General features: G+C 43.1%; 1 protein-coding gene across 2 annotated transcripts in view; it reads right to left on the bottom strand.

Annotated features, from left to right (window-relative positions):
• Window positions 1–23,625, bottom strand: part of SCFD2 (sec1 family domain containing 2) — a 683,378-nt gene that overhangs the window by 392,900 nt on the left and 266,853 nt on the right. The gene's annotated exons all lie outside the window — the stretch shown is intronic.

Raw genomic sequence — 23,625 nt, 5'->3', positions numbered from 1 at the left:
TAAGATCAACAATCTTTTAGGAGGCCCAGTTACAGGCCACAGGAATGGCATCATAGGAATATAAACGCGGCAGAAAGGGGCCCCTGGGTGCTATGGCAAACCATCGGCACCTCACAAATGTGTTGCACGAAAGGCGGAAACTCTAAAAGTACTTTAAAAGTTGTGTTTTAATATTTTCCAGGTAAATATAGTTAAAGGGAACCTGACAGCTGATACATACTGCCCGATCCATGAATGTGTAATAGTGATAGACTGTTCTGCTCTGTTCCTGACCCTGAAGACAACAATTGCGCAGTTTCTCTATGTAATGTGAATAATGATGTGCATCTTTCATATTGTATGATGGTAATGTATAGTGCATAAGAATGTAAAGTATTAATGTATAATGTGCATAAAGCATAGTCCAGGGTAAGAACAGTGTTACACCTGAGATAGTATACGCACTGTTTCTACAGTAAATGGATTAGCAACGGCATAGAACATAAGATAAGGAAAATAGATTTAGGCTATAGGATATGAAGGTATCGGATAAACAGTGCCTTGCGAACGTACTCGGCCCCCTGGAACTTTTCAACCTTTTCCACATATCATGCTTCGAACATAAAGATACCAAATGTAACTTTTTGGTGAAGAATCAACAAGTGGAACACAATTGTGAAGTTGAATGAAATTTATTGGTTATTTTACATTTTTGTGGCAATTCAAAAACTGAAAAGTGGTGCATGCAATATTATGTTAATCACTTGGGGTATGTATCAGTTTTGTACATCGAGAGACTGAAATTCTTGCCCATTCTTCCTTGGCAAACAGATCGAGCTCAGTGAGGTTTGATGGAGATCGTTTGTGAACAGCAGTTTTCAGCTCTTTCCACAGATTCTCGATTGGATTGAGGTCTGGACTATGACTTGGCCATTCTAACACCTGGATACGATATTTGTGAACCATTCCATTCTAGATTTTGCTTTATGTTTGGGATCATTGTCTTGTTGGAAGATAAATCTCCATCCCAGTCTCAGGTCTTTTACAGACTCCAATAGGTTTTCTTCAAGAATGGTCCTGCATTTGGCTCCATCCATCTTCCAATCAATCTTAACCATCTTCCCTGTCCCTGCTGAAGAAAAGCAGGCCCAAACCATGATGCTGCCATCACCATGTTTGACAGTGGAGATGGTGTGTTCACGGTGATGAGCTGTGTTGCCTTTACGCCAAACATATTGTTTGGCATTGTTGCCAAAGAGTTCGATTTTGGTGTCATCTGACTAGAGCACCTTCTTCCACATGTTTGTGTGTCTCCCAGGTGGCTTGTTGCAAACTTTAAACAACACTTTTTATGGATATTTTTGAGAAATGGCTTTCTTCTTGCCACTCTTCCATAAAGGTCTAGCAACCAGGCAACCCCCACATGTACTTATGCTGGCTAAAAGATGTAAATCATTCAGCTGCGGCAAGAAAAACTAAATCTCCGAGCACTAAAAAATACTTGGAGGAGAAATCTCGAGTAACGAGTATATTCGCTCATCACTAGTCGTAACCTATGGCCCTCTGCATGAACTGGGGCTCATGGAAGAGTTTGAAACCCGTCAGCACATTCTTTTTAACCAAAGGGCAGTAGTCGAAACAGAACACTTACCCCGAAACTGTAGGCCGCAGTATCAAAAATGGTGACCTTGAGTGGAAAAATGGCCCTGCCTGCTCAGTTGTGCTTGTTACATGAAGAGAAACACTTAAAAAGGACTGTTCTACGTTCGAGAGGGCTGGGGGCCATGAATGTACCGGGAACCCCTGGGTGTTGGCCAGGATGGCAGAAGTTTGTGTCCACTCCACAGCTGTTTCTACGTTCCAAAGGGCTGGGGGCCATGAATGTACCGGGAACCCCTGGGTGTTGGCCAGGATGGCAGAAGTTTGTGTCCACTTCACAGCTGTTTTACGCACATTTGTGTATTTCCCTGCTGAACTGATGGACTGTAAATCGTTTAACGGTCTTAAACACTTTTCTGTCCCTGTAGACAGTAGACATTGCCCAATGGACTCTGTTCCCTCTCCCAAAGAAAGCAGCCTCCTGATTCCCCATGAACTTTGCTCAAAGTGACTGCAAGCCTGATACCAAGGCAACAATGTGTAATTTAAAGGGACCGTTTTTCACAAAAGGGGTAGGGGAGAAAACAGACAGGACTTTGTTAACTGTCACCTTGTCTTAAAGGGCTGATGGGCACTTTATGGACTGTGCTCCTGGATGGCTTCAGGTGTTGGCCAATGGGCCTTTAGATACAAAGAACTTGAACACGATGTGTCAGGGGGGCTCCAAACTTGTGAGACTTGGGTAACGCAAACCCATGGAGACAAATAGTTACCCGATGTCCCTACCAGGTTGAAAAATTTGGACTTTGACAGTCATGACTCTGTTATCCGGTGTCTCAGGACCAGGGGCTCCTTCCTGGTCCCTAGCGCTAGGGTTGCTCTAGCTCACCCTATTCCCCGGATTACTTCTGATGGTGATGACGCCGGAACCATGTACCTTGCTTGAGCTCCGAAATCCTCCCTCAGTCTGCACCCTTCCCCCATCCAGGGAAGAGGGGATTAGTAGTGTACCGTAATACACGATCTAGACTAAAATGGTAATACCAACAGGGATAAAGGAAAACACCAATCATAAAAATACACACACACATAAACGACAGAGGTAAAAACCTGGGAGTAGAGGATTGGGTTAAACCAAAGTAGGAGAAGAAAGGGAATTATCACACCCTAAAAACTTAACAACAGTCACGGATAAATCCAACAAACGCCTTCGCCAACAACCTCCAGCCATAAAGCATAAGCCCACTCTGACAATGAGTGCTAGCCATAACCCAGTTCATACAGGAAATGGGAGTTGCTAACAGTGAACAGCTGAGAGACTTAAGGCAGAAAAGTTTTCAGGAGCTCTCAACCGAGAAGATTAACCCCTGCATTGCTAAAAGAAATCTGCACTGCTTAATATGAAGGTGAACTGCTTCTAATCAGTGCAGGAGTAGGAGAAATCAGATGTTGCAGTTCTCCCCCCTTCTACGAGGACCTCTGGAACATCAGGACCAGGTTTATCAGAGTGTGCCACTTAAAAACACAGGATCAGCCTGGCCGCATGGACGACAGATGCTGGCACCCACATCCACTCTTCAGGACCATATTCCTTCCAGTATACCAGATATTATAGTGAGCAACAAACTATGCAAGAATCAACGATCTTGGCTTCTTGAAATTCCAAATTTCCATCCACAATGACTGGAGATGGCGATGGCGGTGATGGTACAGAGTTCACAACTTATTTTTTGAGGGGAGATCGATAAACAAAATTATGGATCCTAAAAGTGGGGGAAAGGTAAGGCAGAATGCTACGAGATTGACGATGGTTAATATCTTCTAAAAACTGATGAACCTGGGACCCAGTTTCCAAGAGGGAAAGTTCAACTTAATGTTCCTTGAGGACAACCACACCAAATCACGAACACACAGGTGCGGATCCACCTAAGGTCTCTGATCAGCCACCCTCTTATATTTGCACCCCATCTTATTCAAATTATCAATAAACCCTTGCCACACAGTTGTAATTGATGATGAAAATAGTTATTCTTCAGGTACTCCAGAAGAATGATTCCTACTAAATGAGCTGTATTAAATATGAAACCCGTATGCCCCGAAAAACAGAGACTTTCCAGTAGATGCATGACAACGATTATATTTACCGTAAATTCAGCTAAAGGTAAATAGGTAACCCAATCCTCCTGATTCTCAGACACAACACGCCTAAGATAAATCTCAAGATTCTGGTTAACCCGCTCAGCTTGCCCATTTGACTGCGGGTAAAATGCTGGTAGATCCCCAAACGAGTGCAAAACGCCCTCCAAAATTTGGAAATAAACTGAATCCCCTGGTCAGAAACAATATCAGTAGGGATCCAATGTAATTTTATAATTTCATTGATGAAAATTTGTGCCAAGGTCTTGGAGTTAATTAAAGCAGGTAGCACAATAAAATGTGACACATTGTGCACATCGGGACATACGTGGACCCACTATCCGGATACCCAGGGACCCTCTACCTGGCAGATATATCTTGAAAAAGAAAACACAATGCCGAAACGTCGATTAATTATTTGAATTGACTTGGGTCTGATGAATAGTGAACTACCATATTCAATGGTGTCCACCACCTGGAACTGCGGAGATTTTTCATTAATAAAAACTTTATTTGGAGTGCCGGGGTTCTCTCTATTTTTTGTGTGAAACTAAAGTCAGACCAGAGACTTGAGCATATGTAATGTGAATAATCCCTTCACTCACTCCCAATTACACAGAGACTCCAGTTAAAAACCCTTACCATGGCATACCTCTGTGACCTAGTCTACTGGTACTTTTCTGCAAGCAACCTCCGATCCACACAAGATCACCTTCTCTAGTCCTCTCTTATCTCCTCTTCCGACAATTGCATACAAAATTTCTCCCATGCATCCCCCCTATTCTGGAACTCTCTACCCAACATATGAGACTCTTGCCTACCATGGAAACCTTCAAAAGGAACCCGAAGACCCACCTCTTCTGACAAACATACAACCTGCAGTTACCATCGTCCCACCATACTGCTGCATGACCACTTCTACCCTCATCTATTGTATCCTCACCCATCAGTTCTAGACTGTAAACCCTCACGGGAAAGATTCTTGCTCATCTTGTACCAGTCAGTGACTCGTTTAGTTCAAGATTATTGTAACTGCTTTTTTATTATGTATGCCCCTTTTTTTGAAAGCTCCATGGCGCTATAATAAATAATAATTATAACATACGTCTTTATGATGGTAATCTACATCATGTAACAATGTAAAGGGTTAGACATGAGATAATATAAGTACTGGTCATATAGTAAGTGGCTTAGCAACGGCATTGGACATAAGATAAGGACAATAAGTTTAGTCAATATTAGCAGCATAACCACGGTAGGTTAGTTACTTTGTTCTCAATCTCCTCCACTTGACCACCGGGTATCACACCAGGAGAACCCCCTCCTCTCATCTACCTTTTGTTACACAGCCGCGACACATGCAGCTGCGGCGCCGAACAGCTGATTATTGGGAGCGCTCCAGGTATCCAGGTTACTGATGCAGCTATTCGAGGAGGCGCTGTAGCTATTCAGATAAGCAGATATGCAAAGCTATTTGATCAATCCTAGTTATGATATGCACGGTATATTGGTAGAATTGTTTAAACTTTGGATTTCTGAATCTGTGAGAACAAGTGAACCATAGATTATAGCATCACTTTATTGCACCTTAACTCATGATGCCTATGGATCTTCAGCATTGACTATATGCAGAATTTGCAGGTATGCATACACTATCCCTTAACTACAGACTATTTCTGATTTCTGTTGAACGCATTCTGACTGCAATGTAAGGTTTGATTTGGTTCACTGCTTTTAACAAGAGGTTGGAATATTACAAGTGTGAGCGAGTCCTCTGTTTCCAGATGTACCTTAGCACCTTTGGAATACACTAACCATATGGGATGTCTATAGGCAGCCCCATAAATTAGGCGAGGTTATTGCTATTCTCAGAATAACATACAGAAAACCTTGTGTTGATGAAACTATTTTCAAAGTTTTTTTTCACCTCTAATAATTTTCACAAATGTTAACTTCTAATAAAACATACATAGAAAAGGCAACAATTGAGCAATACTAATAGTTATTTAGTATAAGGAATACAACTTTTAATAAAAAAAAATATTTTTAATACGTAGACTATCCAGTATTTGCACAGCATAGTATTAACCCACACATGAATGATAGGACGGCATCATATTATTCTGATTATTGAATTACCAGCTATATTGCATTATTAGTTGCTGGTTGTAGTAGCAGCAATATTCTGTACTGTATGCTACAGGATAAATGCATTTAAAGAGAACTGTTCTCTGAATGTTATCATTTAAACTGACTACCTCTTCCAATTGCTGCTGTTTTATAGATTATGGATTTTTTTTCTGTGCCCCTCGGTAATAAAAATGCAAATATTCCACTCAAACAACTAGGTGTATAACACAGCTTTTCTTTTTTTAATAAATTGGCAAAAATGTCTACATTTCAGGTTTTTTTCAGTCAAGATGGGGTGCAGAATGCACATTAATGAGAAAAAAATGAACTTTTTGGAATTTACTTAATGGCTGCAATGAAACAGAGTGAAAAATTTAAAAGGGTCTGAATACTTTCCGTACCCACTGTACAACAGGTGAAATAAGTCTTGAACAAGTCACCAATTTTCTAAGTAAATATATTTCTAAAGGTGCTATTGCAATAAAATTATTACCAGATGTAGGTAACCAACCATCCAATCAACACAGGCAAAGAAACCAAACCATAGATGTCCATAAATTAAATTATGTGTAATAATGAAAAATGACACAGGAAAAAAGTATTGAGCACATGAAGAAAGAGAGGTGCTAAAAGCCATGGAAAGTCATGACACCAGCTGATATCTATCAGTAATTAGAAAACAATCCTGACACTTAATGAAAAACAATATCAGCTGGTTCAACTGACGGCCTATAAAAAGTAGTTTCATTACCAAGACGCCCAAAAATATCTTATGATGGGTAAAACCGGTGAGCTGTATCAAGACCTTCGCAACCTTGTTGTTGTAAAACATACTGGTGGCATAGGCTACGGAATTACTAAATTAAATTACTGAAGGTTCCAGTAAGCACTGTTGGGGTCATAATCCTGAAGTGGAAATAACATCGTTTCACCATAAACTGGCCAAGACCAGGTGTTCCCTGCAAAATTTCAGACAGAGGAGTAAAAAAGAATTATCAAAAGAGCTGTCCAAGTGCCACCTGTGGAGGGCTATAGAAAAACCTGGAATTAGCAGCTACAATTGTGTGAATGTGCTATGTGTATATATGATCTTCGCATGTTTGCTTGATTTTTCTCTGGGTTCTCTGGTTTCCTTCCACACTCCAAAAGACATACTGATAGGGAACCTAGATCATGAGCCTCAACGGGAACAATGCCAATAATGACTGTATAGTGCTGCGGAATTAATGACGCTATATAAACGATTAAATAAAAATATACATGGGCAGCACGGTGGCTCAGTGGATAGCACTGCAGCCTTGCAGCGCTGGGGTCCTGGGTTAAAATCCCACCAAGGACATCTGCAAGGAGTTTGTATGTTCTCCCCGTGTTTGCATGGGTTTCATCCGGGTTCTCCGGTTTCCTCCCACATTCCAAAGACATTCTGATAGGGAATTTATATTGTGAGCCCCAAAGGGGATAGCGATGACACGATGACAATATGTGCAAACTGTAAAGCAACTGTATTAGCGCTATATAAAAATAAAGATTATTATTGATATACATAAATAAAGCATATACAGTACATGGGTGTGCGCTATTTGTATATACATGTGTGCACTGGCAGAGCAGATATGAGTTTGTACGTGTTAGCATATTGGTTATGATGGAACAAAAATCACTGTATTCAGCACACATTGCTTGTTGTATACAGGAGATGTACTGCTGATAACATGATACTGTATGGGGACAAACTGATCTATTAGTGATCGTTCTCTGCCAATCATTCTTCGTCAGCCTGTGAGGCTGAACGATTTGAATAACCATTGTTTAACCATCTGAAATCAGCTTGTGTAAATCTACCAGAAATTATTCCGTCTGATGGTAGAATATGTTAGCATTTGGGGCACCGCTGTTAACTTTTGCCCAGGGCTCACTTTGTCTTAAACCAGCCACGTCTATGATAGAAGTTTGGGGGCATTTTTATTACTAGAGGCATAACAGTGCACCAGAAGGCCACAGAAAAAACCCCAAATAAAAACTATTGCAAAAGACAATGGAACAGCTGCAATTGTAGGAGGCACTCAGTTAAATATAGAAACATTTCAGTGAAGTGTCCTCAAAGGCCATATATAGTGAACTTACCGTATATACTCGAGTATAAGCCGACCCGAGTATAAGCCGAGAACCCTAATTTTGCCACAAAAAACTGGGAAAACTTATTGACTCGAGTATAAGCGCCTAGGATGGAAAATGCAGCAGCTACTGGTAAATTTAAAAAATAAAAATAGATACCAATAAATATAATATTGATTGAGACATCAGTAGGTTAAGTGTTTTTGAATATCCATATTGAATCAGGAGCCCCATATAATGTTCCATACAGTTCATGATGGGCCCAATATAATGCTCCATATTAAAATATGCCCCATATAATGCTGCATAAAAGGTTAATGATGGCCCCAAAAGATGCTCTATAGAATATTATGCCCCATATAATGCTGCACAAAGGTTGATGGCCCCATAAGATGCTCCATAGCATATTATGCCCCATATAATACTGTACAAAGGTTGATGGCCCAATAAGATGCTCCTTAGAATATTATGCCCCATATAATGTTGCACAAAGGTTGATGCCTCCATAAGATGCTCCATAGATTATGCCCCATATAATGCAGCACAAAGGTTGATGGCCTCATAAGATGCTCCATAGATTATGCCCCATATAATGCTGCACAAAAGTTGATGGCCCCATAAGATGTTCCATAGATTATGCCCCATATAATGCTGCACAAGGGTAGATGGCCCCATAAGATGCTCCGTAGCATATTTTGCCCCATATGCTGCTGCTATAAAAAAAATGACATACTCGCTTCTTGTCGCTCAGGCCCCCGACACTTGCGATATTCACCTGTCCACGTTCCACCACCGTGCGCCGCTGTGTCTTCTGACTCTCTGCAGTGACTGTTGAGGCAGAGGACGTGCACTAAACACGTCATCGCACCCTCTGACCTCTGAGGACGCGAAGACGGAGCCCGTCGGTGGAATGGGGACAGGTGAATATCGCATGGCTCACCCTCCCCCATCATACTCACCCCCTCCTGATGCACACCCCCATAGCGGCACCGGAGAACTGCAAGATGCTGTGGTAGCCATGCTGGTTCAGTATGCCTTCAATTTTCAATAAATCCCCAACAGTGTCACCAGCAAAGTACCCCCACACTATAACACCTTCTCTTCCATGCTTGACGTGGGAACCAGGCATGTAGAGTCCATCTGTTAACCTTTTCTGCGCCGCACAAAAACATGGTGGTTGGAACCAAAGATTTCAAATTTGGACTCAGCAGACCAAAGCACAGACTTCCACTGGTCTAATTTCCATTCATTGTGTTCCTTAGCCCAAACAAGTCTTTTCTGCTTGTTGCCTGTCCTTAGCAGTGGTTTCCTAGCAGCTATTGTACCATGAAGGCCTGCTGCACAAAGTCTCCTCTTTACAGTTGTTGTAGAGATGTGTCTGCTGCTAGAACTCTGTGTGGCATTGACCTGGTCTCTAATCTGAGCTGCTGTTAACCTGCGATTTCTGAGGCTGGTGACTCGGATAAACTTATCCTCAGAAGCAGAGGTGATTCTTGGTCTTCCTTTCCTGGGGCGGTCCTCATGTGAGCCAGTTTCTTTGTAGCGCGTGATGGTTTTTGCCACTGCACTTGGGGACACTTTCAAAGTTCTCCCAATTTTTCGGACTGACTGACCTTCATTTCTTAAAGTAATGATGGCCACTCGTTTTTCTTTACTTTGAATTTGTATTATGGCAAGAAAAAAGCAGCTAACAGTCTATTCAGTAGGACTATCAGCTGTGTATCCATCAGACTTCTTCAACACAACTGATGGTCCCAACCCCATGTATAAGGCAAGAAATCCCACTTACTAAACATGACAGGGCACACCTGTGAAGTGAAAACCATTTCCGGTGACTACCTCTTGAAGCTCATCAAGAGAATGCCAAGAGTGTGCAAAGCAATCATCAAAGCAAAAGGTGGCTAATTAGAAGAACCTAGAATATAAGACATATTTTCAGTTTTTTCACACTTTTTTGTATATAATCCCACGTGTTAATTCATAGTTTTGATGCCTTCAGTGTGAATGTACAATTTTTAGTCATGAAAATACAAAAAAATCTTTAAATGAGAAGGTGTATCCAAACTTTTAGTCTGTACTGTATATATATATATATATATATATATATATATATATACCGTATATACTCGAGTATAAGCCGAGATTTTCAGCCCAAATTTTTGGGCTGAAAGTGCCCCTCTCGGCTTATACTCGAGTCAAGGTGGGTGGCAGGGTCGGCGGGTGAGGGGGAGAGGGCGCTGAGGCATACTTACCTAGTCCTGGCGATCCTGGCGCTGTCCCTGCCGTCCCACGGTCTTCTGTGCTGCAGCTTCTTCCCCTCTTCAGCGGTCACGTGTGACCGCTCATTAGAAAAATGAATAGGCGGCTCCACCTCCCATAGGGGTGGAGCCGCCTATTCATTTCTCTAATCAGCGGTAACGGTGACCGCTGATAGAGAAAGAAGCTGCAGCACAGAAGACCGTGGGACAGGCAGAGGGAGCCGGACGTCGGGACCAGGTAAGTATATCATATTTACCTGTCCCTGTTCCAGCCGCCGGGCGCCGCTCCATCTTCCCGGCATCGCTCTGCTTCGCTCTGACTGTTCAGGTCAGAGGGCGCGATGACACATATAGTGTGCGCGGCGCCCTCTGCCTGATCAGTCAGTGCAGAGACGCCGGGACCGGACGCTGGAACGAGACGCCGGGAGCTGCAATCAAGAGAGGTGAGTATGGCTTTTTTTTTTTTTTTATTGCAGCAGCGGCACAGATTTATGTGGAGCATCTATGGGGGCAGTATGAACGGTGCAGAGCATCTATGGGGGCAGTATGAACGGTGCAGAGCATCTATGGGGGCAGTATGAACGGTGCAGAGCATCTATGGGGCAGTATGAACGGTGCAGAGCATCTATGGGGGCAGTATGAACGGTGCAGAGCATCTATGGAGGCAGTATGAACGGTGCAGAGCATCTATGGGGGCAGTATGAACGGTGCAGAGCATCTATGGGGGCAGTATGAACGGTGCAGAGCATCTATGGGGGCAGTATGAACGGTGCAGAGCATCTATGGGGCAGTATGAACGGTGCAGAGCATCTATGGGGGCAGTATGAACGGTGCAGAGCATCTATGGGGGCAGTATGAACGGTGCAGAGCATCTATGGGGGCAGTATGAACGGTGCAGAGCATCTATGGGGGCAGTATGAACGGTGCAGAGCATCTAAGGGGGCAGTATGAACGGTGCAGAGCATCTATGGGGGCAGTATGAACGGTGCAGAGCACTATATGGGGCACAGATATGGGGGCAGTATGAACGGTGCAGAGCACTATATGGGGCAGTATGAACGGTGCAGAGCACAGGGCACAGATATGGGGCAATATGAACGGTGCAGAGCACTATATGGCACAGCTATGGGGAAAAAATGAACGGTGCAGAGCACTATATGGCACAGCTATGGGGAAATAATGAACGGTGCAGAGCACTATATGGCACAGCTATGGGGAAATAATGATCTATTTTTATTTTTGAAATTCACCGGTAAATGCTGCATTTCCACCCTAGGCTTATACTCGAGTCAATAGGTTTTCCCAGTTTTTTGTGGCAAAATACTCGAGTATCTATATATATAATTGTTTAAGGGTTTTTCCGTCTGTCTGTCTTTCTGTCTGTCTGTCTGTCCTGGAAATCCCGGCTCTCTGATTGGTCGAAGCCACCAGGCCTCGACCAATCAGAGACCGGCACAGCATCGACGTAGAAATCCCGCGTCTCTGATTGGTCGAGGCCGCCAACGGGCACAGCGACGATGATGTCATAAAGGACGTAGAAATCCCGCGTCTGATTGGTCGAGGCCGCCAGGCCTCGACCAATCAGCAACGGGCACAGCGACGATGATGTCATAAAGGACGTAGACATCTCACGTTTCTGATTCAGCGACGGGCACAGTATCGACGTAGATGTCATAATGGTTGCCATGGCGACGATGATGTCATAAAGGTTGCCTCGACCAATCAGCGACGGGCACAGCAGCGACGTAGAAATCCCGCGTCTCTGATTGGTCGAGGCCGCGAGGCCTCGACCAATCAGCGACGGGCACAGCGACGATGATGTCATAAAGGACGTAGACATCCCGCGTCTCTGATTGGTCGAGGCCGCCAGACCTCGACCAATCAGCAACGGGCACAGTATCGACGTAGATGTCATAATGGTTGCCATGGCGACGATGATGTCATAAAGGTTGCCTCGACCAATCAGCAACGGGCACAGTCTGCCGCAAATTCTGGAATCATCATTGTCCATATACTACGGGGACATGCATATTCTAGAATACCCGATGCATTAGAATCGGGCCACAATCTAGTACGGTATATACACACACACCCACAAAACAATAACAAAGGTAAACTTGAAAGATACAGACATGAACTACAGAAACAAACTTGGTGCAAACAAATCTCATAAAATATACACCTTTATTAATAAATAAGTCAAATTTAGTATCAAACCCGAAAAAAAAGAGAATCTCTTACAAAAAGGCCAATACACACATTATATCTAGAAATGGACAAATTATACAATATGGTATTAGATCTCCAAATTGCGAGCCCCCTGACGAAGCTGCAGGTGAAACGTACGTAGCGGTTTCTGGACCAAGTCACACATGCTACATCTTGACACATCACCAGTAGAGTCCTCCTAAATAGGCGGACACTTATCTTTTTGATAGTCCAGGTAAATATCCTATAGATTTGGGGATCTAATACAATATAGTATGGTTTATTTCTATTGTGGAAGGTCAGCTCACTTAGCTGCCCCCCGAGGTAGACACAGGAACAAGTTCAGTTAAAGTCTCTGGGTGGTTTATTGCTTCATAAACCATAAATCCCAAACTAGTAACAGAAAACAGCCTTTCTGGCTCAAATGAAAGTAAAAAGTCCATATAAAGTCATTCCCAGTATGGTTCCTGCCTTCTGTGACAACACATGCTCTTGCAGGACTTCCATCTGGAGGCTCCTTTTCTTGAAACACAGAGAAAAAAAAATGGCTGGACATTTAACTCCCTCCAGCTACACCCTAGAGGTGGAGATATGGTAGGTAGGCGTCCCAACCATCTCTGACCTACCCACCATGAAAGCCTGACCCCATAGCTACTGGATTTCTCTCAGCATATACTGTATAATGCTGGAGAAAAACTTATGGCTTTCACATCACGCAGGATAGCAACCTTTGCGACACAAATCTCTCCTCACGTACGGCACCAGCAACCCATGTCACATATTCCCCCCCTCTGCCCAAAGCTGGCGGATTTGGCACCTTCAGACACCAAACAGGGAATTCAAAAGAGGGCATCTGTGTTTTCGTGGAATTTCCTGAGTCTGTTTTCTACGTGGAACCTGAAATACTGGAGGCCTAAGAGCCACCTAGTCACCCGGGCATTTTTACCCTTTTTCTCCCTTAACCATTTCAGAGGAGCATGGTCTGACAAGTTTAAACCTCCGGCTAAGTGTTACGCCCACAGGGTGTGACAAGGTAAAGTGGACTCACTAGACCACTGATGGTGCAGTGGCGGCTGTATACCCAATACTCAAAAGACAGGAGAGTAGATCTCATAAACCAAAAGATATTTATTAACAAAAAGGAAACAGGTGTCAGAGGGAAAGAACCTCTGGATCACAACACTGTACCACGTAGTGGAGCACCGGGCAAGGTGTACCCCTATACAGGGATTCCCCCGTCACAACACCAGGTGGCCTGAATGCTACAAATCCAGGACCAGAGGACGACCCATACTGACAAACTAGCAACACAGTAGAATACTTGGGCCAGCTGGTGGGGACAATCCCAGAAGCTCCATGAAATCCAGCAAGGTAGTTTCCACTGGTAGCAGGGTCTGGAGGATTCCGTGAGGAGAGGCAAGACAACCTGGAGTGAGAACCGGAGAGACCAGAGAAGTCCAGAATGGGATTCACCAGAAGAGGACTCTGTGAAAATAGAGACATAAGTAAAGTGCAGAGCACAGCAGAGCGTGGCCTGAAGCTGCGGCAACAATCCAAAGAATGAACACATAGCCCAGGCACCTCCCTAAAGGGGAGGGTGCTTTTTATGCACAGAGCGTCATAACACAGACGGCCCTAATAGCGAACAGGTGTCCTGCTGTTTCAAGTATGTGCAGGAAGCGGGGCGCGGCTCCTAAGAGCATTTCCAGGAGACCTGCCAAGAGGATGCAGGTTCTTAGCAGAGAAAGAAGCCGCAGATCGTCTGGAGCCACGGACAGGGTGAGTAAGGCTGTGTGATAGGCGCCGGTCTCCCTGCACAGCGGAGACCGAACCTGCGGCTGAGGGCATAACACCAAGTAGATAATACTTCAATGTATCTACGGCCTATTTTATGGCTAGACACTCCTTCTCGATGATGGCGTAGTTCTTTTCGCATGACGACAGCTTCCGGCTCAAATACAGGATGGGATGTTCTTCTCCATTTATTTCTTGAGACAGCATGGTTCCCAAATCGACTTCTGACGCATCCGTCTGGACCACAAGCTCTTTGCTGAAGTCTGGTGCGACCAGAACTGGATGTTTTCACAGAGCCCACTTCAGCTCCTGGAACGCCATTTCTGTGTCATCAGTCTATTTAACTATTGTCGATTCGGTGCCTTTAAGAAGACCTGTCAATGGTGAATGAAAGCGGTTGCGGCCACTATTGAATAGGCTTAATCTTGTTTATTTGCGGCTTAATTTTGCACCTCCTGACGACAAAAACTAGGTACTTGGCCTCTTCTTTCCCTATGGTATACTTCTTTGGATTTATGGTGAACCCCGCATTTCTTAAAGCATCCAGAACTGCCTGTACTTTTGGCAGATGACGAGCCCTCAAATCGAGGGTTGTAATTTACCTCGCAGGACCAAGTCTCTCAATGAGTTTGTCCACTCGAGGTATCAGGTACACATCAAATCTTAAGTTCATTCAGCTTGCAATAGACGTTACAGAACCGCCATAGACGTTACAGAACCGCCATTCAGTGTCGGGCTTTGGCACGAGGATGATGTACTCAACCATCCACTTTTCAACTCCTCTATGGGTATGTGTCCACGTTCAGGATTGTATCAGGATTTGGTCAGTATTTTACATCAGTATTTGTAAGCCAAAACCAGGAGTGGGTGATAAATACAGAAGTGGTGGATATGTTTCTATTATACTTTTCCTCTAATTGTTCCACTCCTGGTTTTGGCTTACAAATACTGATGAAAAATCCTGACCAAATCCTGATGCAATCCTGAACGTGGACACATACCCTATCACTCCAAGGTCTAGCATCCTCTTCACCTCATTTGAAATCGCCTCCTGACGTGCTTCTGGAATTCAAAAGGGCTTCAGGTTCACACTTACCTGTGGTTCAGTCAACACGTCATGCTCCACCACCTGCGTGTGCCCTGGCAATTCCAAGAACAGGTCACAGTTCCACTGCAACAGCTCCTGACATTGTTGCCCCTGGGCCAGCGTTAGAGTTTCTGCAATGGTGATATCGTCCACTGTGGCTTTGTGACTGGCTCCCAGGCAAGGGGTTTCCAAAACATTCTAGTCTGCCTTTATATGCTAAATCATGTGGCAAGTTCCTTTGAAGGTTCAATACTGACTTTGAGTTTTGCTAACTCCAATAGATACCGATTATCTTCCTCTCTAGAGAAGCTATAGGTATAATTTTTTCCATGGAACATAGCCCGGCCTACAAATTTCTGTATGCCACCTTGGCCTTTTACTAAAGGAGAAACTTTACCTCCCTCCCCCCTGACCATGAATCTGTGTGTCACACCCCACCCTACAGGCTTTGTGCCAGGCATAACAAAATACAAAGCTTTACTTTAGTGTACTTCCATACTGCATGGAGGGTTACTACTCACTATTTTTTTCTCTCACTGGCACCAACATATTCTGCAGTTCCTTAGATTATTATTTTAAGGTTCTCAGTATTCTGAAAAAGTCTAATACTTTAAAACTACGAGTTCCAGAGTGGCCAGAAAACAGGATTACGGTATTTTGTTCCTAGGTTCTAAGGTAGAATAATGTGAGAAACACTAGAGTCAGCTCGCTTCACTATGGGTGGCTTGTCATCATTTAATCATCACTAATGGTTTACAAAACTCTCAAGGACACAATATTATCAAACTGTACGTCTGTTTTGTGTCCTGACTTTACAACTAGTACAGCTTACCACACGTTTCCTGCTGCGTGTGACATCTGCTGGATAGAATATTGTTTATCTATTGTCAAAAACGTTTAATAAAAGAAAAATGAACTGGAAGGGACTAAAAGCCTTGGAACAAATTTCCACTCTGTGGAAACCTGTGCCAGCGAAAAACTTTGCGACCCAGATGTTCTCCGTTTTCACAGTTTTGTGTTTAGACATTGTCTTACATTGACTTGTGACAGAACAATTAGCTATTTCTTAGGGGAAGAATAAAACGCAGCACCAAGCCCCACTTCTGGAAGTGAACACAATTAGCATTTACAGTCTCATTTACAAGGATTCCTGCACGCTCAGTTAGGAGGTTTGGACAGAAAAAAAACAAGCTAAATTGCAGTCAATGGCAAGAAGTACACAACATCTAATCAGTCCAAGAAAGACAACCACTGTCCATCTGGACAATTAGGCCAAATGTGTGTTATACAAGTAAGTTCCCCACTTCACCAATAAAAAACAGAACAGACATCTTTCTGGTGGACCACTGTGTCCATTTCAATGGCTAACATACTGTAGGAAGGATGGTTAGATGTTGCCTCCATAACTAGGGTTCCCTAAAACGTAATCATGGTTTACCCTAAACTTTGCGTTTGTAAGACCTCACTCACAGTAGACATGGCAAACTGATTTCAAGGTTGCCCAATGACAGCCCCAAAACCTGAAAGATCTGGAGAAGATCTGTATGGAGGAGTGGGTCAAAATCCCTTCTGCCGTGTGTGCAAACTTGGTCAAGAACTACAGGAAACGTCTGACCTCTGTAACTGCAAACAAAGGTTTCTGTACCAAATACTAAGTTCTGTTTTTTTATTGTATCAAATACTTATGCTAAATTATTCGCAACAAATACAAGATAACACTGACTGCGGATTGAAGTACCTTTTATTACATGTTTAATGTGTACACTTTATATGCTACATGCTATGTTTCTTAATCTAACTGTACATTGTATGTAACATGATTGATTTTGTTACTAATAAACGAATTAAAAAAAAAATACGTATGCTAATTAATTTCTGTAAAAACCATACAATGTGATTTTTCTGGATTTTTTTTTTTAAGATTCTGTCTCTCGCAGTTGAAGTGTACCTACGATAAAAATTAAAGACCTCTCCATTCTTTGTAGGTGGGAAAACTTGCAAAATCAGCAGTGGATGAAATACTTATTGCCCCCACTGTAAAAGACTGAACTGCTGGCTAACTGCTGGGGCTGGTCAGAGAGTCTATGACATGACAGGAACAAGGTCTACACTTATTTGCTCATATTGTTGTGTTTTTTTTTATCTGTGAACCATGTATATGTAACTACCGTATATACTCGAGTATAAGCCGAGATTTTCAGCCCATTTTTTGGGGCTGAAAGTCCCCCTCTCGGCTTATACTCGAGTCATACCCGGGGGTCGGCAGGGGAGGGGGGGCGGGGGCTGTGTAATTATACTTACCTGCTCCCGGCGCGGTCCCTGCAGTCCCTGCTTCTCCCAGCGCTGCATCTTTTTCCTGTATTGAGCGGTCACATGGCACCGCTCATATACAGTGATGAATATGCGGCTCCACCCCCATAGAGGTGGAGCCGCATATTCATTACTGTATATGAGCGGTGACGCTGCCCGCTCAATACAGGAAGAAGATGCAGCGCCAGGGAAGAAGCAGGGACGCAGTGCCAGGACCAGGTAAGTATATGGGGAGGGGGAGCGCTGCGCGATAGTCACCTGCTCCTCGGTCCGGATGTCGCTCTGTCTTCAGCAGTGACGCTCAGGTGAGAGGGCGCGGTGACATAGTCAGTGCGCACCCTCTGCTGAGCGTCAGTGCTGGAGACGGAGCTGCACGAGGAGCAGGTGACAGTGCCGGAGTCCTGAGCGAAGAGAGGTGAGTATGTGATTTTTTTATGGCAGCCACAGCATATGGGGCAAGTGACTGTGCAGAGCATCTTATAGGGCCATAACACTTGTGCAGCACTATAATGGGGCAAGTGGCTGTGCAGAGCACTATAATGGGGCCATAACACTTGTGCAGCATTATATGGGGCAAGTAGCTGTGCGGAACATCTGTATGGGGCCATAACACTTGTGCAGCACTATATGGGGCAAGTGACTGTATGGAGCATCTTATGGGGCCATAACACTTGTGCAGCACTATATAGGGCAAATATCTCTATGGAGCATCTTATGAGGCCCTTATTAGCCTTTATGCAGCATTATATGTGGCATATTTTAATATGGAGCATCTAATGGGGACCATCAAACTTTATGGAGCATTATATGGGGCTCCTGATTCAAAATGGATATTCAAAAACACTTAACCTTCTGATGTCTCAATTAATTTTACTTTTATTGGTATCTATTTTTACTTTTGAAATTTACTGGTAGCTGCTGCATTTCCCACCCTAGGCTTATACTCAAGTCATTAAGTTTTCCCAGTTTTTTGTGGCAAAATTAGGGGGGTCGGCTTATACTCGGGTTGGCTTATACTCGAGTATATACGAGTAATTGTTTCTGTATACTAAGCACATTGTATATGGTTATACCAGTGGCCATTATATTGTATTGTATGACCATGCTGGAGTAGTTGGGGATGTCGGTTGTCACTCTTTTCCTACATTATCATATTAGGATATGACTTGTGCACAAGATTTGTGCTGTTGTTGCACTTTTAATGTTTTTATCCGTTTTTCTGTGTGATGTATCTTTTTGTGTGTTGCATTATTTTTTGTAAAACCTTACTAATAAAAGATTTTGTATTTTTTACATATGGTTGTGGTGCTCCCTTCCGTGTGAACTTGATCTTTCTCTATGGGTTTAGTTGCTATGTTTCCACGGTGAGCCCCAACAGTTATACATTCAGCGGTGCCCTCCGCCCTCACGAATTTATATGACAGGAGCCATTGGGGCGTATAATGCCCTAGTTAAATCTCTAAGATTTTCCCAAGCATGTGTCAGCTGTCTTGTATATGTAAGAGTGGTGGACTGTACTAACGCGTTCCTACCCCTGAAGTCACCAATCACATCATGTATATAGTGTTACGCCTCTTTTGTATATCTTCTGTACTGTATTATGACAATGTATAGAGCATTGTATAGAGCAGTGATGCTAGTTCCGGCGCTGACGGCATTTGTGCATGCGCCGCTGACTGAGTCCCGTAATTAGTACCAGGTGAGGTGGCCTTATAAAGATCTAGTTAGTGACACACGCTGTACAGCCCCCTGAAGAAGCCTACGCAAAAACGCGCGTAGGGGCTGGCGCTGCCACGTCCACACCACGACTGATATGGGTGAGGTCCAGTCCTATATATTGGTATAGACTTGCACTTTTTATGGATTCTCAGTGGGACAACTTATGTGTAACTATTTATAGTATACGTTCTCTAGTGAACCTGTGACCTCAAGTCGTAGAATATAGGTGTGGTGTGTGGTTTTGTTACCTGTATCCGTGATTCACATAGTAACCCTATAATTATTGTAAGTTTTGTATTATCAGATCATCTGAGTATTTTAAATATATTAATAAATGTTATAACTTTTATATACTTAAAATGGCAGTTTTGTGACTCCTTTTTTTCGGATGATATATATACTGCTTGGGAGTTTGTTCTGTTCGCCTGAGGATTTATATGTGGCTCTATTCTAATTTATTAAATGTATAGAGCATGTAGAGGTAATACATAAGTGTAACATGTATACGGTCAATAGTCTGTGTTATGGTAATGTACAGCATAGGGTAAGATATAGATTAGGATATAAGAGAAAGACGATAGGCTTAGTATATATTGGTATAAGATAGTAACTGTATCTGGCTGGGGACATAGGATAAGGCACAGTTAATGTTTGGGAATAGACCACAATGCGATGGGGCTATTGCTGGTTTAAAGCCGACTACTTCATGATATTTAGTCACATAGGGAAGTACAGTAATCAAAGTCAAGATCAAGTGCAGTGGGTTGCTGTCGACGGCAAGGCGCTATCGTTCATGACAGTGTTAGGCCTTACTAGAATCCCTTGCGGACATCCCTGCAACATCCAGAGCTTACTGCTCAGCATAGTGCCTTATCCTATGTAGTACAGGGACGATGGATGCGGAAGAAGCTTGAGTGACACAAGTAACTTGTATAGACACCCAAAAAAAAAGTGGTACATGAGCAAAACCCTTAAATATCTTGTAAAGGTTTAAATATAGTTTGGGGTGTTTTGTTATGATAGGCAATTCAGTACCACAATGGACATAGCGGTCAGAGCACATACAGTGATCTGACAATAACCCAAAATCATAGAACGAGCTCTGAGACGTGGGAACTCTGCAGACCGCAATCCCTAATCCTCTCCAAACAACACTAGAGGCAGCCGTGGATTGCGCCTAACTCTGCCTATGCAACTCGGCACAGCCTGAGAAACTAACTAGCCTGAAGATAGAAAATAAGCCTACCTTGCCTCAGAGAAATACCCCAAAGGAAAAGGCAGCCCCCCACATATAATGACTGTGAGTAAGATGAAAAGACAAACGTAGGGATGAAATAGATTCAGCAAAGTGAGGCCCGACTTTCTTAACAGAGCGAGGATAGGAAAGATAACTTTGCGGTCTACACAAAACCCTAAAGGAAACCACGCAAAGGGGGCAAAAAGACCCTCCGTACCGAACTAACGGCACGGAGGTACACCCTTTGCGTCCCAGAGCTTCCAGCAAAACAATTAGACAAGCTGGACAGAAAAAATAGCAAACAAATAGCAAAGAAGAACTTAGCTATGCAGAGAAGCAGGCCACAGGAATGATCCAGGGAAAAACAAGTCCAACACTGGAACATTGACAGGAAGCCAGGATCAAAGCATTAGGTGGAGTTAAGTAGAGCAGCACCTAACGACCTCACCACATAACCTGAGGTAGGAAACTCAGAAGCCGCAATACCACTTTCCTCCACCAACAGAAGCTCACAGAGAGAATCAGCCGAAGTACCACTTGTGACCACAGGAGGGAGCTCTGCCACAGAATTCACAACAGTGTTTTTACTAAAATAAACTAAACACAAAGGCATGAGGGCACAATCTGAAATTGGTTGGGAAAAAATATCAAATGAAATTTCAGAAAAAAATATCAGAAGCAGATGTTTGGAACAGCAGATGTGAACAGAAAACCAAAAGTAAGTGAATGTAAACCTGCATGGAATAAACAGAAAAAGAAGATATTATAAGGACAGACTATATAAACCATGCCCTTTTATGCAGCTGTATATGTGCCCCCAATCCGACTTGCAAGACAAAAAAAAGAGCTTTTATTCTACTCGTCTACAGGGCGGTCTGGATCTGGCGCCTCCTTTCTTCTAGCGATGCTGTTGTCCTTCTCAGCTTTGTGTGAATGATGTGTCCTACATCATCCACACAGTATCCAGCATTGCGCTCCTGCGCAGACGTACTTCTCTCTGTCCTATCGAGGGCAGAATAAAATACTGTAGTGCGCATTGGATGGCGCTCAACTTTTTTGAGCATGCGCAATGCAGTACGTTGCTCTGCCCTCGAGAGGTTACAGAGAAGTATGTCTGCGCTGGAGCGCAATGCTGGACACTGTGTGGATGATATAGGAAGCATCATCTACACAAAGCAAGAAGAACAGCATCACAAGAAGAGAGGGGGCGCTGGAAAGACCAGCGACACACATAGGACCATACCTTCCCTAGGCGAGTATAATAAAAGCTCTTTTTCTTCTATTGCAGGCTGGATTGAGGGCAAATATAAAGCATATTAGAATGCAGTGTATGAGGGCTTACAGGTACTGGCCTTACCTCATATGGCAAAATCCTGGTAACAGGTTCCCTTTGACATACATGCCACCTCTCAAAGCTGGTCTAATCACAGCTCTCTGCACTTGTTGTCCAGAGCAGTGTGCTGTTCAAATACCTTGTTAACTCTATGTGTAGACATAAGTGATAGCAGTGTAGATTTAGAACAAATCATTGGTAACTGAATGTGTTAAAACAGATGTTGTGCTGAGCTTTCTAGTTCTACTAATACTATAGTTTAACTCTTCACTATATCTGTCACTCAAGGAGGAGAGCCCACTCTGCCATAAATCAGGACGTAACAAAACTACAAGAAAACACCCAAATCTTAGTCACAGTTCTACCCAAGGTTTTACTATCTAGTACATAACTGTACATTTAGTTTCCTATGCCCAAGTGCATGATCTAACATTGATCTACTCTAAACGTTAATAGCCTTTTTTCAGGTCTAACCTCCATCGTCTTCAAAGTCCTCTGTAGTATCATATTATCCTCCTGTAAGTTGATTACTTTGCAGAGTTTAGCATCATCTGGAAATATTGAAATTCTACTCTGCATTCCCTGTACAAGGGCATTAATAAAAATGAAAAAAGAGGACCCAATGCTGACCCCTGTGGTAACCCACTTTTAACTTTCACCTAATCAATATATTTAACATTGAATAATTCCATTACGTTGGCAATATGAGCTTTTGTGCCAAGTCATTACATTAATATCAAAACGCACCATTATTTTGGCAACACACTTTTTTTTTTTCAATCTAGAGCATCCCCTCTTGTGATGCACTTCCAGATGGGGTCTTTTTGCATTCCACGAACTAACAGTGGAGGAACGCAGAGTGATGGCAACATATTTCTGGCTCGAGGCCTCACGTTCCCGTATATTTTCTTAAGGAAATCCAGTACCTCCTATCTTATCGAAGAACCTGATATTACATGGGTGAAACACGTTGAGGCGGTAAAATGGACTCAAAGTAGACATGAATCTCATTGCTTCTATGGTCCAGTATCTGAGGTCCATAGAAGGTCCTGTATCTGAGCATGGCACACTGGGAAATCCACCCACTACTCCCCATCATCTCTCCTCTGACAAGGCTCCTGGATGACACACCAGAGGCGGGTGTAAGATGTTGCAGCCCTTCAGGATTCTCGTCTGCGCAACCAGGTGAGTGTATTACCTCTCCTTCCTCTCTTCACTGACCTGGGGTGTCTTTCACATGCAGCGCTGTTCTGTCTTTTGTTTCCTTCTATGAGGATGTAATATATATCAATAACTTTTTATTAAAATCCAAATCTATAAACTGAACGGTTTCGAAGTTTCCATAAGCTATGGAAACTTTGTGATTAATGATGAAGTGTATTTTCTTATTGATACTTCTGAATCATGATGGCTGCAATCGGTAAGAAACTTGGAGACAAACTACAAGTGAACGTTCATGATTTATAGGATATAAGTTGATACTTGGTTAACTGTTTTTTTTTTCATTTTACATTCCAAGTAGCGTTAACTTACGGTCATATAAGTGAAATAAACATTTATGAAGAATGACAGCATGGAACACTCTGCAGAAGAATTCTAACAGGATTTTCAAGGGAGTGGTTGAAGGAAGGAGACCTGATCTGGATAGGATTCATTCCACCCAATGAAATCTGATGCATATGTGGCAGAAAGCCTGAAAAACCTCTATTTATCCTTAATG

The sequence above is a fragment of the Ranitomeya imitator genome, chromosome 1 (assembly GCF_032444005.1).
Source record: "Ranitomeya imitator isolate aRanImi1 chromosome 1, aRanImi1.pri, whole genome shotgun sequence".
NCBI classification, from domain to species: Eukaryota; Metazoa; Chordata; class Amphibia; order Anura; family Dendrobatidae; genus Ranitomeya; species Ranitomeya imitator.
This window is presented reverse-complemented; position numbering and strand designations above follow the sequence as displayed.